The 18,262-nt window shown below is 39.9% G+C and overlaps 1 long non-coding RNA gene across 1 annotated transcript; it reads right to left on the bottom strand.

Moving 5' to 3' along the window:
- Positions 1-16,579: 16,579 nt before the first annotated feature.
- On the bottom strand, positions 16,580-17,624 carry LOC131020012 (uncharacterized). The gene is made up of 2 exons (XR_009100579.1): positions 16,973-17,624; positions 16,580-16,818 (listed from the first exon to the last, which is right to left on the bottom strand). It is a non-coding gene; the product is annotated as an uncharacterized LOC131020012 (long non-coding RNA).
- Between the last annotated feature and the right edge of the window lie 638 nt (positions 17,625-18,262).

An 18,262-nucleotide genomic window follows, 5' to 3' on the forward strand; every position in this document is an offset into this window, starting at 1 on the left:
GTTCTTGAAGCTCAGTCCGGGTGTTGGAACGAGAGAGAGAAAGTGAGTGAATTGAGAGAGTGTAATTTGGGTGATTGCGGAGGAGATATATTTGAGAAGAGAGAGAACAGTGAGGCGGCTGTAGGGTGAGCGAAAATATCAGGAAATATCTCAGGATTAAAATATCAGGACTGTAATATTCGTCAGGCTTTGCTAAATAAACAGCTCGGATAAATGCTTGAATGCTTAATTAAATAAATATGCAAAGCATATAAATTTAATAACTAAATTTACTAATGCTTTTGTAAATCATTTTTGTTGGAATTAAAATAAATTCATTTTCTCAATCTGGCGTGAATCATCTTAAATCTAAGTTCAAAATTATTCTAAACTTAGCTCGAGGAAACGGGGTATTACAGACAGTCAACGACAGAAATGACCATTTTACCCGGGGAGCGTCAGAGCAGAGGAATCATCTGTCCGCAGAGGAATCCAAAACTCCCCGATACACACGGTTCTCTATCTCTGAGTAGAGGAATGAGCGAAGGCAGGCGAAATTACCATAGTACCCCTGACCACGCGGAGAACGTGACTGCAAGGCTGAAATTACTGTTTTTCCCCTAAAGTGTATTCTATAAATACCCATGCACTTGTACCATGTATTTTTACGTGCTCTTTCTCAATACAACGACAAACTCCTTTTTGTTCTTGGCAATTCGATTCTATTCCACTCTCTTTCGATTCTCACGTTCAAAACTAGGTAAAATTCATAACCCGATCATGATTCCCCGGTTAAAACCTTATCCATTCAATTACGATTCACCACGCCTGGATACCTCCCGGAAGATCCGCCGCTGCAATTTGGTATCTGAAATTTGAGGACTGGAGAGTTATGTTTTAGGCGATTGGTGTGTCGATTTTGTTGGTGGGGGAAGGCGGCGGAGGGGGTGAGGGAATTCCGGCTGTGAGAGGTTGCGCGACTCAGATTTGGTATTTCTGATGAGAGAGAGAATGGAGTTGAGAGAGAGAGTGTGTGTGAGAGAGAGGGAGTGGAGTGTGTGGGTGGGTGTAATTTGGCCGGAAAATCACTCCGGAAGTCAATTGCAACGAATTGAAACTTCGTTAAAATTTTTCCTATAATTAAAAAGATTGTAAAAAAACCAGATTTTGGTATAAAGTGGGGTATTTTCATGCAATTTACCCTATAGATAACCTAAAACTAGTGCGTCAATTTTTTCTCTTTTATATTCTTTTTTATTTTAATTTTTTATTTGTAATTTTTTTTTGTATATGAAATTCAATCAAGATCATTTAGTTTAGTTTTGGGCTATTCGTTTAGTTTATTTAATTCATGTCCAAAATTATTAATTTTAATTTGGGAAATTATCAATTTTTTCTTTTTATTTCTTCCATATTTTTTTTTGGTTAAATCTAATTAATTTTTTAAATATGTGTTGCTTATTTAGTAACAGTTTTGCTTTTAATTTAGAAATAACCATTCAATTAAGAGTTCACAATTATCATATTAAGGTGGGTTGTTGATTCCTATAATGGGTTATTGAATCGACGGCGTCTCACCGGCTGTTTGGCATCCCTCCCTTTGCTGTTCGTTGGCTGGAGAAGGACTTCGGCGACGGCGTCTTACCGGCCGAGGTTCTTTCTATGATCGCCGTTGGTTTTGCTTTTCGGTTTTTGTTTTCCTTTTTTTGCGTTACTTTTCCTTCTAGCTTTTTCTTGTGTCGGGAAGCCGGGTTTATCTAGGGGCAATGGTTCGGCCGGAGCTTCTGAGATTCTCCCATCTCCGCTTCCTACACTTTTTTCTTCATAGACGAGTACTCTTTTTCTTCTCTTTGAGGTTTTAACGAGGCTCGGCCCTTAGTCTGCTTTACTGTGCTTTCAAGGGTTTAGGTTCTTCTGCTTTCTTCTTTTCTTTTTAATAAAATCTTATTTTAATAATAATGGGTTATTGAATAATATGAATTTTTGTTCATATACCTTTTTTGATTTTATTTCTTATCTATTAGAGACAATTTTATCTATGACATCTATTTTACATATAAAAAAATTACTGAATTAAATTAATTGTAATTTATATTTTAAAATTAAATCAGTAGTTTGTTATTTAATAAATTATAATGTATGAAAAATGTAAAGTAAATGAGTAATTTTACATAGTTATGTAAAAAATTTATGGGATTAAATTAATATTCAAATTAGTTATAATTTCTATTTTAAAATTGAACCAGTAATTTGACTATATAATAATATATAATTACAATGCTTAAAAATTATAGAGTAAATGATAGTTCAAGAAGAATACATAGTTTGATATTCATATATATATATAATTCCCATTTTTATTATCATTTTAACTTTGCTATATTAAATTACATAGTTTTATATATTCATGTGTATTGATATATATACGTATCAATATTTATGCTATTTTGATTAATCATTATCCATAATAGATAGTTACGTGTATTGGTGTTATTTTAAATTGTACATAGAAATTATTTGAAGTATTGAATTGTTATTATTTTTTTATTAAATTAAAATATTTTATATTTAAATGTGCATTGGGGGTAATGCAAAAGTAAAAATTCATTTTAAAATTAGAATTAGGAACCATTATCATCTCTTATATTACGAGGATCTACAATGAATATTTTACTTTGTTGAATAAATTCAGGTCCTGGTTGAATCCCATACGGACGATTTTTTTGTAAAATTCATCATAATTGTTTGTTGCAAAAACGTCATTTCAATGTGATTAAACAATACTACATTGTTTCTATACTTTACATGAGTATATTTATGCCATGTCACGACGTCGAAATCTGTCAAGTAGCAAAATGAGAAGAAAATTTTAATAATTGAGTAATTTTAATACATTTGTTTATATAAATTTTTTCTTTATTAATAATTAAGTAACATGTTATTTTATTATTTTATATATATACATATTGTTGGGAACCTTGTGGAATATTCTAACCCTTGTTTTGATGATACCAAAATTCATAGGTCTTAACTGTAATAGACTAGAATCGTTTTTGAACTCAAGTGTTAGAGTTCGTTTCTAGTTAGCTTGTGGTGTCGAAGACTGAAGACTGAAGACTGAAGAACGAAGGACTGAAGACTGAAGACTGCAGATACCAACTGAAGTATCATTTGAAGAATCAATTGAAGACTGATTACTTAATGCGCGCAATGGACTGATACTAAAGTCAGTATCAGTTGAACATTCCTCCTCGGACTGATCTTCCAACGTTCAGAGGAAGCCATGTACTCACAAAGTACAGCCGCATTAAATGCAGAGATCTCAGGATATCCTTATCTCTGCAGAGGTCATTCCTATCTGGTGGTTACTTTTTAGAGACGTCACATCTCCTATCCATCAAGAGAGCCGTTTCCACTCAGACAAGGAACCTCGAAGATTGAAGCCTCAGCCCAAATTCGAATTGCTCTCCAACTGAAGAAATCTTGAGGACGATCTACGCCAACGGATCTATTCAAGAGTTCTCCTACAAATAGCGCTCAACGATCACTTCAACCTTCACCGATTCAACGACATAAGCTGAAGCTCTGCCGAAATTGCTACTCAGCCTAAAGCTTAACCTCCCCAAAGCTTGAATCGAAGAAGAGAATTCCAAAGCCAAAATCAGTCACTGCTGATTACACATATTCTCTTAGACCTTAGGAAAAACCTCTGTTTACCCAGAAGCCAAAGGTCAAACTTGCATCAAAGAACTTGTTCTTTGTAAGTATAATTGGCACTTTGTTAGGTCCGGGGGGTCTCGAATAGGTGTATGGGGTGAGGGGGGGGGGAATACACCTATAGGCTATTTTCAGCTATCTACCAACCTCAATCAGAGGGATCTCAGTCAGAGATAGAAAAGAAACTTTGCATGCAAACCAGACACCTGTTTAACCGAAATTAGTTTTGACCAACAGGGTTGACGACTGATACTGAAAGCTCTTCAGTAAAGAGTTATCAGTTAAGTCACTAGAACTTAACTGATCCACGTAAGGGCTTCAGTCGTGTTTGCAAAGATGAAGATGATATCTCTCTTTCTTACTATCAGAGGATAGTGAGTCAGATTGATATCATACGCAGCGGAAATTAAACTTAGTTTCGAATAGCCTCAGTGGAGCAGATAGTTGGATTAGGGTTTCTCTTGCTGTTAGTCAGTGTTCAGTTTTATTAATTGAAATAGCACAGTTATGAATGTAAAACTGAAAGCTGTAAATAACACAGAGACTTTTACGTGGTTCGGAAAAACTCTTTCCTACATCCACGGCTGGATCAGACCAACAATCCACTCCGCAAGTGCTTGCCTGGTGCACTACAAACCGTAAACTGAAGATAAACTCTCTTCAGCACCTACACACCTCGCATAGGGTTTCCCCACCTACACACCTCGCGTAGGATTTCAGCACCTACACAACTCGCGTAGGATTTCCCTGCTAAGCACACCTCGTGCTCAGACTTCCCTTTCAGAGTTCAGAGTACCTTCCTGAACTCCGAGTCACTCAAACACTCTTATGGGGGAGAGGTTTAAACGAGTGCCAACTATACTTACAAAGAACAAGTTCTTTGAAGCAAGTTTGACCTTTGGCTTCTGGGTACACAGATATATGCCTAGGGTCTAAGAGAATGTATGTAATCAGCAGTGACTGATTTTGGCTTTGGAATTCTCTTATTCGATTCAAGCTTTGAGTAGTTAAGCTTTAGGCTGAGTAGCTATTTCGGCAGAGCTTCAGCTTATGTTGTTGAATCGGTGAAGATTGAAGTGATCCTCGAGCGCTATTTGTAGGAGAACTCTTGAATAGATCCGTTGGCGTAAATCGTCCTCAAGATTTCTTCCGTTGGAGAGCAATTCGAATTTGGGCTGAGGCTTCAATCTTCGAGGTTCCTTGTCTGTGTGGAAACGGCTCTCTTTGAAGGACAGGAGATGTGACATCTCTGAAAAGTAGCCACCAGATAGGAATGACCTCTGCAGAGATAAGATATTGATATATCTCTGCATTTAATGCGGCTGTACTTGAGCGTACGTGGCTTCCTCTGAACGTTGGAAGATCAGTCCTAGGAGGAATGTTCAACTGATACTTGACTTTAGTATCAGTCTATGGCGCGCATTAAATAATCAGTCTTCAACTGATTCTTCAACTGACACTTCAGTTGGTAACTCCAGTCTTCAGTCTTCAGTCTTCAGTCTTCAGTCTTCGACACCGCAACTAAACTAGAAACGAACTCTAACACTTGAGTTCAAAACGATTCTAGTCTATTACATTTAAATCCTATGAATTTTGGTATCATCAAAACAAGGGTTAGGATATTCCACAAGGTTCCCAACAATTTCCCCCTTTTTGATGATGCCAAAACCACACAGCAGTTCTAGACAATAAAAAGACTGAGCTCTCAGTACAAGTTCTAGACAAGGAGAGAAAACAGTTCCCCCTTAACAATAGAACCTAAACAACTTGTACTTAGAGCAAGAACGAAAACAGTTCTAAACATAGAACTTAAAGAAGACAGAAAAACCATAAATCAGAGCCTGGACAAAGAGTCATTGTCTTCAGGGTGAGATCAATAAGAAGTTCATTTCATTAAGAAGACTGATAAGCCATCAGTCGAGGTACAGAGCAAGACTTACATTGGAGTAACAAGAAAAACAAGAAAACATCATGGATAAACCATGGACTCCAGCAGTCTGCTTGGCTGCGCCTTGAACTTCTTGATCTTCATCTTCTGTCTTCGTGTCTTCATGTTCCTAAGCTTGTTCCACTCTCACTTGTTTTCCGTTGAATTGAGGTCTCTTCTGAAACGTCATCCTTAGCTTCTGATGATCCTTTGCTGTTCCATCATCAGTCAAGATAGAGGCCAGGAGCTACCTTCTCTTAGAGAAGGTTTTTCTCTGGCTTCCGTCTTTCCCCCTTTTTGGCAACATCAAAAAGAGAGCTGATGATGGAGGCTTTGAATCAGATAGTACCCAGCTCCTGCTCTCATAACCTTGTAAGAAGATTTGAGAACAGGGTTAGTACAGAGATGCAGAAGAGGAGGACGCCAGTGGTGGGGTGAGGAGAGGGGAGAAACGGAGAAGTGGAGGAGGACAAGAAAACATAGAAGGCGGAAGATAGAAGAAGGCTGCCTTGGAAGAAGGAGAGGGCTGCCTTAAGAGGAGAGAGATCAGGTTCGTGAATTGGAAAGAAAGAGAGAAGAGGGATGGGCGTGAGAAGGAAGAATCGAAGCGGTGGCAGCTGAGAAGACTAACACCGTCGACTCGCCGACCCAGGGTCTGTGAAGAATAGACCCGGTGCGGCTGAAGATGCCAGCCAACAACAAGAGTGATATCGTTGTTTGTTGCAAGCCAGGGAGGAGCACGAGATATGCGATACGGTATATCTCCCCCAGAAGCGGTGAAGCTTCTTGGCGCTAGGCATGAGAATGGAAGACACTCGCTTCGCTGGATACAAGTGAGGGTAGAGCAAACTTTGACGTCGGAGAGACGTTGTGATCCAGTGGAAGGGTCCGGTGTAGACCAAGACTATGAGCGTCATTCTTCCACTCCATGACTTTGCAGTCATAGATTTCTCCTTTAGTCGGAACAATTTTTCTCTACAACTTTGGAAAAAAAATTGAAACTTTTTCTCACAGTGAAGGCTGTGGAGAGTTGTTAGTTGATGCAGAAGAATCGTGAAGACAGCATGGTGTATAAATAGACAAGATGTGAACCATGAAGAAGATGAAAAGGTTTTTCGAAAACTGTGCCTAAAATGCAATTGAAGAAAAAATTTCGCGTCCGCCGTCACTGCGAGGGACTTTGAAAGGCATCATTACATATGTCATGTCAATGAGCGTTTCAAGAAATTTTATTGCAGAGGCAAAAAGGTTGGAAGGATTTTTGGCAAAAAGATCAGGACAAGTTCAATCAAAACAGATTTTCTCTTTATAAAAATCTTGTCCTTTTCGGATATTCCATTTTCCAACAATTCCAACAATCAGTTAAAGTTTTTGAAAGAAACTGATCAGTTAGAGAAAAGGTTTTGAACTAAACACTTAAAGCTCTAAACTGAAATAACTGATTTTTGAAAAGGTAAGCATTTAAAATACTTACTGATCAACTGAACATAGTAGTCAGTTGATGCCACGTGATCCTGGTTGAATCATCAGGATGACTTCTTCTTCTTCAGATGAGCATTCGGACTTCATTGCTTTCCACGTCGGCGATCGTAGAAGCAGCAGTTGGTTGACCACCAGTCAGCATGACTGTTTGAGAAAATCTTCAAACACAGCATCACTCTTCAGGGATGAGGCCGATCTTTGCACATAGATCATTGAACCTCTCTTCTGGAAGAGCCTTGGTCAGCAGGTCCGCTCTCTGAATAGCAGTGGGAATCCATTCCACAGAGATATTCTTCTTTTCGACATGATCACGAATGAAATGATGTCGAATCTCAATATGTTTGACTCTGGTGTGATGAACTGGATTCTGGGAGATTGCAATAGCACTGGAGCTGTCGCAATAGATAGGAACTTCCTTTTCCTCGATCCCATAGTCCTTTAGTTGATGGACTAACCACAGGATTTGTGAGCAACAGCTTCCGGCAGCAACATATTCAGCTTCAGTTGTAGAGGTGGCGACTGAAGTCTGCTTCTTTGAAAACCAAGAGATGAGCTTGTTGCCTAGGAATTGACATGTTCCGGAGGTTGATTTGCGATCAAGCTTGCATCCACCAAAGTCAGAGTCTGAAAATTCGGTGAGCTTGATGTCGTCGTCTGCTGGGTACCACAATCCTAAATTGGGTGTGCCCTTGAGATATCTCAGAATCCGCTTAGCTGCATCCAAGTGAGCTTCCTTAGGATCTGATTGATATCTTGCACAAACCCCGACTGCAAATGCGATATCTGGTCTGCTCGCAGTCAAATACAGCAAATATCCAATGATTTCTCTGTACTTCTTCGAAGAGACAGAGCTTCCTTCTGAACCAGGATCAACTTTCCAGTATGTGTTCATTGGGATCTTGACTGATTTCATGTGCTGAATACCGAACTTAGCTATCAGCTCCTTGGTATACTTGGACTGGCTGATCAGTATTCCTTCTTTGGTCTGCTTGACTTGCAATCCGAGAAAGAAATTCATTTCTCCCATCATGGACATTTGGAATTTGTTCGTCATGATGTCAGCAAACTTATTGCACATGCGTTCGGATTTGGATCCGAAGATTATGTCATCGACATAAATTTGAACAAGCAAGAGATCTTCTCCTTCTTTGAGAGTGAACAAAGTTCTGTCCACAGATCCCTTTTTGAAGCCTTGTTCAACCAGATACTCCGAGAGAGTATCATACCACGCTCTTGGTGCTTGCTTCAACCCATAGAGCGCTTTCTTCAGCTTGTACACCTTTTCTGGTCCAACAACCTCAAATCCAGGAGGTTGTTCTACATAGACTTCATCTGTGAGCACTCCATTAAGAAATACACACTTGACATCCATTTGGTGTACCTTGAAACCTTTGTGAGCTGCGAAGGCTAAGAAGAGTAGTCTGACTGCTTCCAATCTGGCAACTGGGGCGAATGTCTCGTCGTAGTCGATTCCTTCTTCTTGACTGTATCCTTTAGCCACAAGCCTTGCTTTGTTTCTCACAACGTTTCCTTCTTTGTCTTCCTTGTTCTTGAAAATCCATTTCAAGCCAATCACCTTTGCATCGTCTGGTCGATCCACAAGCTCCCAAACTGAATTCCGGTTGAATTCATTGAGTTCCTCTAGCATTGCGATGACCCATTCAGTGGACTTCAGAGCTTCTTCAATATCCTTGGGCTCTGTAGTTGATAAGAAACAACTGAAATTCTTATCTTCGTTGATGCAGTTCTGGTTGATGTCGAAGACGAGGTTGCACATTGATCTCCGAGTCTTGACGCCATCTGATGGTTCTCCAATGATGTTCTCCTTAGAGTGGAGTTCAAACCATCTTCGATACTTCTTGATTTCTTCAGGGGATGGTGGAGCTTCTTCGGTTAGAATAGCTCTGGGATGTTGAGCACCTTCTGGAGCAGGGGTGAATTGAGCTGGGGCGGCTTCTGCGCGTTCAATTTGAACTTCAGCAACTGGAGTTCCCCCTTGACTGATGTCATCTGTATTGGCTCCAGTCTGGACTTCAGACCGTTGGTTGATCTTCTGATACTGAAGCATCTCAGTATCTTCATCTTTGCCAGGTCCCCACACCAAGACAGTAGAGGGCTCGACAGTGTGGATTTCAGCTTTGGAACCTTCAGCGATCTGAACACCCTTTTCAGCATCTTGTTCCCTGAAACCATCTGTAGACTCATCAAAGATCACATGAGGTGTTTCTTCTACACAAAGAGTTTGAGTATTGAACACTCGATAGGCTTTGCTTGAACGTTCTGTTCCCGAGTATCCAAGGAAGACTCCTGGATCAGCCTTGCTATCGAAGGTGTTCAACCTCTTCTTATCATTGTTGTGTATGAAACACTTAGAACCGAAAGCATGAAAATAGGCAATCGATGGCTTTATGTTCTTCCATAACTCGCATGGAGTTCTTCCATGTCTCTGAGTGAGGAAGGAGCGATTCTGCGTGTAGCATGCGTTGTTGACTGCTTCGGCCCAAAACTTCAAGGGAAGTTTTGACTCGGCTAGCATCATCCTTGCTGCTTCCTTTAGAGACCGGTTTCTTCTTTCTGCAACTCCATTCTGCTGTGGAGTTCTTGCTGCAGAAGTTTGATGACTGATTCCTTGTTCATCACAATACTCACGAATGACAGTATTGAGGAACTCAGTCCCACGATCTGATCTGATGCTGATGATGTTGACTTCCTTTTCAACGCTCAGTCTTCTCAGCAGCTTTGGCAGTTCCTCCAGTGTCTCCTTCTTTTTGAAGAGAAAGATAACCCAAGTATATCGTCAATAATCATCCACAACTACCAAGGTGTACTTCCTACCGTTGTAGCTTCTTGGAGTGATCGGGCCAAACAGATCCATGTGAAGTAGATGCAGAATCCTTCCAGAGGAGTGTCCTGTCTTTGACTTGAATGACGTCCGCGTCTGCTTTCCTCTGAGGCATGCTTCACATTCTTGCTTCTTCTGGAATACAATAGAAGGAAGACCTTCTACCAGTTGATGTTTAGCAAGTTTGTTGATCGTCTTGAAGTTGAGATGGTTGAGTCTCTTGTGCCATAGCCAATTGAGCTCCGAGCTGTTCTTGCTGATGAGGCACGTTTCTGGTGGGCTGTCTTCCCAAGAAACGACGTAGAGACTCCCTTGTCTGAATCCCTTCAGAACCACCTTCTTCTGATTGTTTCTAACAGTGAATTCATCCTTTTTTATTTTCACTGTGAAACCACTGTCACAAAATTGACTCACAGACAACAGATTATGTTTAAAACCAGAAACAAAGCTAACATTACTGATACTGGCGTTACCCATGTTGAGCACACCGTAGCCTTTTGTTTCTCCAATCGAGTTGTCTTCGAATGCAACTTTGGATCCAGCTTTCTCAACATACTGGGATAGACATTCTTTGTAGCCCGTCATATGCTTCGAACAGCCACTGTCCAGATACCACGTTCTGATTGAAGCTTTGGCCTCTTCCTTCTTTTTATGTTTCCTGACATTGACTTGCAAGGAAGAGTTGCTTCAGGCACCCAATCAAGCTTTGGGTCCTTCAATGTTAGTTCGAGTTCCCTTTGGAACCCAAATCTGCTTCAGAATTGGTCTGGCTGATCTTTTGCGCATTTTTGGATGTCTGATCGATGTCGTTGGCGCTTCAGGTGGCACATGAGCATTCTTCTGTTGAGAAATCCTTTTGAAGGCCTCACTCTTGTAGCAGTTCTGTCTGATGAGTGGTTGAGGTCTTCTTTGCTCGGCGAAGTATCTTCCTTGAGATACTTTAGTCTTTGCAGACTTATGGAGATTTGTCTGACGTCCAGTGGCTTGTCTTCGAGGAAGTGGCATGGCTCGACTGGACTCAGCATTGCTTGATCTCCATGGATGTTGTTCCTTCTGAAACTGAACTGAGGATGTCAGTTTCTGACTGATGTGGCCTTTCTTCCCCCTGGATTGATGAGGAAGATTCTTCTTGGCTCCTGATGTTCCTTCCCGGATCTTTGACTGAAATCTGCTTTCCAGCCTTTTCAATAAGATGATCTGGTTGGGAGCCTCCTTAGCTCGTCTGTAGCTTCGTGGAGGTGGAACATTTGATCTGGTCATCAGTCTGCGCTTGTTAACTTCATCCATATCATGGTCTCTTGATTCTTCTGAGGTTGTGATTTCAGAAGGATCATTCTTACAGATGATCATGATATCCTTTCCTTTGGCAGCTGCAACCTTTCCTCTGATGCTGTTGACCAGTCCTTTCGATGGAAAGTTGCTCATCATGGGAGACTGCATCATGCAGTTCTTGACTGTTTCTTCCAGCTTGTGATTGAGCCTCTTAATTTCATGAGATGCTCTTTCACATTCTGAGTTGGAGACTCTGAGCTCTTCTTCCAGTCGGCTGTTCTCCATGATTAGCTGATCAAGACAAGTTTCATTGTCTGATGTTTAGCTCGTTCATCATTGATCTCCTTGTCCATTTTCTGATTCTGCTTGAGGAGATCTTCGAACATTTTTCTCAGCTGACAGTGATCAGTCAAGAGCTGATCAAACTCGTCAGTTTCAACGGATGAGCTATCTCCAGATTCTGAGTGGTCTCCTGAAAGCATCAGGAAATTATCAGTATATGGAGTTTTTGTGAGAGATTTTACCTCTGGGCCATTCATTCCATTGTCGTAGCTGTTGTCAGCTACACTTTCTGATTCGTTGGCCATCAGGGCTCGGCTCTCATCATCTGAGCTGGAACTGTCGAAGTCGGATGATTCTGATGTGTCGTTGGAAGAGTCAGCATCATCAGCAACCATCGCTTTCTTCTTCGAAGATCTGCGATCTTTCTTCGCTTTCAGTTCCCTGCGCTCAGCTGGAGTCAAATCAGGGCATTCATGTCGAAAGTGCCCTTTCTTTCTACATCCAAAACATTCCAATTCTTTGATGTCGTAAGCGGCTGACTTCCTTTCTCCGCTTCGATCTGTGGAATGTCTGGAGTCCCCTTCTCTTTCTTTTCCCTTGTAGTGCAGCTTGTGGAACCTTCTGTACTTCCGGAACTTGGACTCCATCTTGTTGAATCTGTCAGTCAACAAGGCATATTGACTGAAGAAGTCCTCAGGGTTGAGTTCCGTTGGCTCCTTGATCTGCTACTTGCCTTCTCTGGTCGAGGCCTTCAGTGCAACTCCTCTTGAGGTTGATGGACCATCTTCGTCTGATCCTCCAGCCTTCTTGTTACCAAGATTTCTCATAAGGTCGAACTCATTTGCCATGAGATCGGAGAAAAGCTTGTTTGTCGGGAGCTGACTGAATCTTGGCTTATGCTGATGAGCGACTGAGTAGATATGCCATTCTCCACGTGGCAATGCTCGAAGAATCTTCAGGTTGATTTCTCGTTGAGTGTATTTGTCTTTGGAAATGGATTGAACTTCATTCAATATAAGATTGAATCTTTGTTCCATTTTCTCGACAGATTCATTCTTGAGCATGAGGAAAGAGTCGAATTTCTGGCAAGCTATGGATAGCTTATTCTCCTTGATTTCCTCAGAACCTACGCACATTCTTTCCAGAATGTCCCACATCTCCTTTGTTGTTCTGCACTTGATGATCTTCATGACATGCTTGTCGGGAACGGTGCCGGAGATGATGCTTTTGGCGAGGTTGTCTAACTCATCTTGCTTCCTTTCTTCTGTGGTGAAGTCTGCATTTGACTTGGGCTGGTCCTCATCGTAAGGTTCCTGACGGATGTCATTAGGAACCCTTTTTACAGTTTCGGTGATGATGATCGGACCGCTGGTGATGACTTCCCACATTCTGCAATGTTGGGCGATGAGGAAGCTTTCAAGCCAAAACTTCCATATGTCGTATTTTTCAATACTAAACATAGGTAGAGAAGATAATCTGCTGTGGTTAGTCTCCATCAAAAAAGAGAGAACAGATAACAGCAGATAGAGCAAATAGCAAGCACAAAAATAAGTAAGAGTAAAACTTCTTCGAGACCTTTAAGAAAGGATCTAGTTCAAGTAGGAACTAGTCAGAGACAGATAGTTCTTGCGAACAACCTGCTCTGATACCAATTGTTAGGTCCGGGGGGTCTCGAATAGGTGTATGGGGGGGGAATACACCTATAGGCTATTTTCAGCTATCTACCAACCTCAATCAGAGGGATCTCAGTCAGAGATAGAAAAGAAACTTTGCATGCAAACCAGACACCTGTTTAACCGAAATTAGTTTTGACCAACAGGGTTGACGACTGATACTGAAAGCTCTTCAGTAAAGAGTTATCAGTTAAGTCACTAGAACTTAACTGATCCACGTAAGGGCTTCAGTCGTGTTTGCAAAGATGAAGATGATATCTCTCTTCCTTACTATCAGAGGATAGTGAGTCAGATTGATATCATACGCAGCGGAAATTAAACTTAGTTTCGAATAGCCTCAGTGGAGCAGATAGTTGGATTAGGGTTTCTCTTGCTGTTAGTCAGTGTTCAGTTTTATCAATTGAAATAGATAGTTGGATTAGGGTTTCTGTTGCTGTTAGTGAGTGTTCAGTTTTATCAATTGAAATAGCACAGTTATGAATGTAAAACTGAAAGCTGTAAATAACACAGAGACTTTTACGTGGTTCGGAAAAACTCTTTCCTACATCCATGGCTGGTTGATCAGACCAACAATCCACACCGCAAGTGCTTGCCTGGTGCACTGCAAACCGTAAACTGAAGATAAACTCTCTTCAGCACCTACACACCTCGCGTAGGGTTTCCCCACCTACACACCTCGCGTAGGATTTCAGCACCTACACAACTCGCGTAGGATTTCCCTGCTAAGTATACCTCGTGCTCAGACTTCCCTTTCAGAGTTCAGAGTACTTTCCTGAACTCCGAGTCACTCAAACACTCTTATGGGGGAGAGGTTTAAACGAGTGTCAACTACACTTACAAAGAACAAGTTCTTTGAAGCAAGTTTGACCTTTGGCTTCTGGGTACACAGATATATGCCTAAGGTCTAAGAGAATGTATGTAATCAGTAGTGACTGATTTTGGCTTTGGAATTCTCTTCTTCGATTCAAGCTTTGAGCAGTTAAGCTTTAGGCTGAGTTGCTATTTCGGCAGAGCTTCAGCTTATGTTGTTGAATCGGTGAAGATTGAAGTGATCCTCGAGCGCTAATTGTAGGAGAACTCTTGAATAGATCCGTTGGCGTAAATCGTCCTCAAGATTTCTTCCGTTGGAGAGCAATTCGAATTTGGACTGAGGCTTCAATCTTCGAGGTTCCTTGTCTGTGTGGAAACGGCTCTCTTTGAAGGACAGGAGATGTGACATCTCTGAAAAGTAGCCACCAGATAGGAATGACCTCTGCAGAGATAAGATATTGAGATATCTCTGCATTTAATGCGGCTGTACTTGAGCGTACGTGGCTTCCTCTGAACGTTGGAAGATCAGTCCTAGGAGGAATGTTCAACTGATACTTGACTTTAGTATCAGTCTATGGCGCGCATTAAATAATCAGTCTTCAACTGATTCTTCAACTGACACTTCAGTTGGTAACTCCAGTCTTCAGTCTTCAGTCTTCAGTCTTCAGTCTTCAGTCTTCGACACCGCAACTAAACTAGAAACGAACTCTAACACTTGAGTTCAAAACGATTCTAGTCTATTACATTTAAGTCCTATGAATTTTGGTATCATCAAAACAAGGGTTAGGATATTCCACAAGGTTCCCAACATACTCGTTCAAACCTCCTCCCCAAAAGAGTGTTTGAGTGATTCAGAGTTCAGGAATGTACTCTGACTCTGAGTGAGAAGTCTTAGCACGGGTTGTGTTGAGCAAAGAAATCCGACGCGAGTGAAGCGTGGGTCCTGAAGAAGGGTTTTCTTCAGTGGTACGGTTGTGTGCACCCGGCAAGCACACGGTTTGGTTTGCAGTGCACCTGTTAAGCACTTGCAGAGTGGATTGTTGGTCTGATCAACCAACCGTAGATGTAGGAAAGGGTTTTTCCGAACCACGTAAAAGTCTCTGTGTTGTTTACAGTTTTACGTTCTTACTTGTGTTATTTCAATTGATAAACTGAATACTGATTAACTGCAAAGAGAAACCGAATAACCAACAACGTGCTCCACCGAGGCTATTGCGAAACTAAGTTTAATTTCCGCTGTGTATGATATCAGTCTGACTGATCTATCTTCTGATAGTCAGGAAGAGTGTTATCATCTCTGTTTTAGCAAACTCGACTGAAGCCCTTACTTGCATCGGTTAAGTTCTAGCAACTTAATTGATAACTCTTTACTGAAGAGCTTTCAGTATCAGTCGTCAACCCTGTTTGGTCAAAACTGATTTATGTTAAACAAGCGTCTTTGTTTGCATGTAAAGTTTCGTTTTGATCTCTGACTGAGATCCCTCTGATTGAGGATTTGTTAAAAATAGCCTATAGGTGTATTCCCCCCCTCCCCCATACACCTATTCGAGACCCTCAGGACCTAACACACACATACACACACACACACACACACACATATATATATATATATATATATATTGTATTTGTCGTTTGACATTTATTATAATTTTCTTGAATTCATTATTTATTTATTTATCTTCATGTTTGTGTATTAAATATTTATATATACGAAATTTTATGCATTTTTAAACTGTGCATCACACAGAGTACAACACTAGTTGAATTGGAGAGTGAGAATATCGATCTCTCGCCTTTTTTCGAAAGGTTTGGGTTTTGAGTTTTCGGAGTGCGAGGGAAGTATTGAACCCTAACGGGAGAGGTTTTACTTTTTGCTACGGACCCATAAGACTATATTTATCAACAACCTATACCAACCTAAATTATTTATCTCTCTTCCACATACACAATCTATAATTAAACAACCTTTGTATTTTATTCATGACCCCTTTCAACCCAACATATGTACTTATACTCTAATTTAATATTATTACTTTTAAAATTTGGTGCCACGTGTCAAAACAAGGAAAATGGTTGTTGAGATTGTCCTACAACTCTTTTGACAACCGGTTACTATAATCAAATCATTTCTTCTATTTTTTATTTTAAATTTTTTGTCTTATATGTTGACCCATATATGACCGATATTGTGTTGGTCATGGATAAAGATGGTCTAATACCCTCAAAAAGAAAAAACTACGAACCCACAATATTTTCTTGGCAAACATTTTGACAGTTTTTTTTTCTCCAAAATTTTAGGCATATCTAAACAAACGTGATTTCGGCAACAATTTCAAAATTTTGAACTTGGTTTCAGCAACAATTTTTACTCATAAACACGAATTTCAGCAATCAAACTAAGAAAATTCATTCATTGTCTTCACCATAAAAAAGAAATGTCCAGCGAAATAGTTTTCCATAAATACATTTTCTTGAATTTGTTTTTTTGTCACGACCGGTCCTAATTAAGGATAATTAAGCCGGGGAAACCGTGACTAATGGAGGGAGATTAGAAGCGGGGTAGAAAGGGGAATAATCAAACAAGAAAGGATCGTATTTCATCATTTTTAACAACATGGATATTTATAATATAACGGAGTTTTAGTCGTGTAGACTCAAATAATTAGTAAGTTCGGATAACTCCGACTTATTCAAAATAACATAAAACTTCTGAGTACGCAGCGGAATATGGTTCTGATTACATGTATGAAGACATGTAACCCTAGAGTTCATTAATACATAATAATACAAAAGAGTCCCGCTCGTCACTTCATCACCATCGGCAGCTGCTCAACCTGCACATTTAGAAATATATGCAGGGCTTGAGTACAAAAGTACTCAGTGGGCACGTATGCCTAAGTATAAAAATACATGCTTCAAAACTGTAAATTGTCATGCCATCATAAACAGTACAGCAAGGGAGTTTTTGGTTAAAAGGCCCAAGCTTACTAATTTCATTTGTGATTCTTAAAGTTCGACTGCAGTCTAAGTTCTCTTGTAATCTATCATATCTGGAACTGTGTGCCGGAGAGGTGGCCACCTCTCACGGTCACTTGACCGGCCAACCCGCTAGATGACTCACGGTCACTGGTGTACACTAGCCCTGGCAGGATAGCTATCAACTGCTCAGGACCCGAATTCGATTGCATAATAACTGGCAAAGCCACATCAGATAGATATCATACCAAACATTGAAACATTTATGGCAAGACAACAGTTGAAATAATTTTCAGTTCAATGATTTTGCAATGAAATAACTGTTCAAACATAACATTAAACTCATTTGATATATATGAAAGTAATGCCCACCTGATAGTGATTTTCTGTGATACAAAAGCTCCTCAATAGATTATCAATCTCGCCCTTGACCTTTATTACGAGAATATATGTACATGTATAAGATATTTGCTCGAATAAAAATCCTCAAATGAGAATGTGTATTTAACTATGCATGATCCTTATGCATGAATTATTATTCTGAAATAATAATCAGAGAATTTCTATTGTTAATCCAGGCTATCGGATTTAAACAAAAGCTAAGTCTCGTCTCATGAAGCCGAATAATTAATAAAAATTAATCCGTTCTCTTAGGGTGTTCTAATCCGCCAATTAAATAAACCCCGTTCCTCGTAGTCAAATAGAAAATAAATAAATACTTCAACTTATTCGCTTTATATCCTCATAATTAATCGGGCTTAATAAATAGGAACAAGTAATGTTATAAGATTAAATAATTAAAAGGCTCAACATAAGGCAGCCTAATAATTAATTAAGTAGAAGTGGGCTTGAATAATTAACATGAGAGGCCCAATTAAATAATTCATCGGCTCAAGTAATTAAATAAATCTTGGCCCAATAAATAAATAATTTGATTAGCTGAGCTCAATTAAATAAATCAAACGAGGCCCAACGAAATAATGTAATAGAGGCTCATCTGAGTAAAATAAATATGGCCCATCTGAAATAATATAACAAAGGCCCAATGAATTAATATAAAGCCCAATTAAAATAATTGCAGTTGGGCTTTCATTAGTAAACTCGGCCCAAAGAGAAACAATAAAGGCCCACATGAAATAATGTAATAAAAGCCCATCTGAGTAAAATAAATAAGGCCCAACTGAAATAATACAGCAGCCCAAATAAGTGAATAATCAAAGGCCCATATAAATAAATTCAGAGGCCCAATCAGTAATTAAAAATCGGCCCAATAAAATCAGAGGCCCAATCAGAATAAAATAA

This window comes from Salvia miltiorrhiza, chromosome 4, assembly GCF_028751815.1.
Source record: "Salvia miltiorrhiza cultivar Shanhuang (shh) chromosome 4, IMPLAD_Smil_shh, whole genome shotgun sequence".
Lineage (NCBI taxonomy): Eukaryota > Viridiplantae > Streptophyta > Magnoliopsida > Lamiales > Lamiaceae > Salvia > Salvia miltiorrhiza.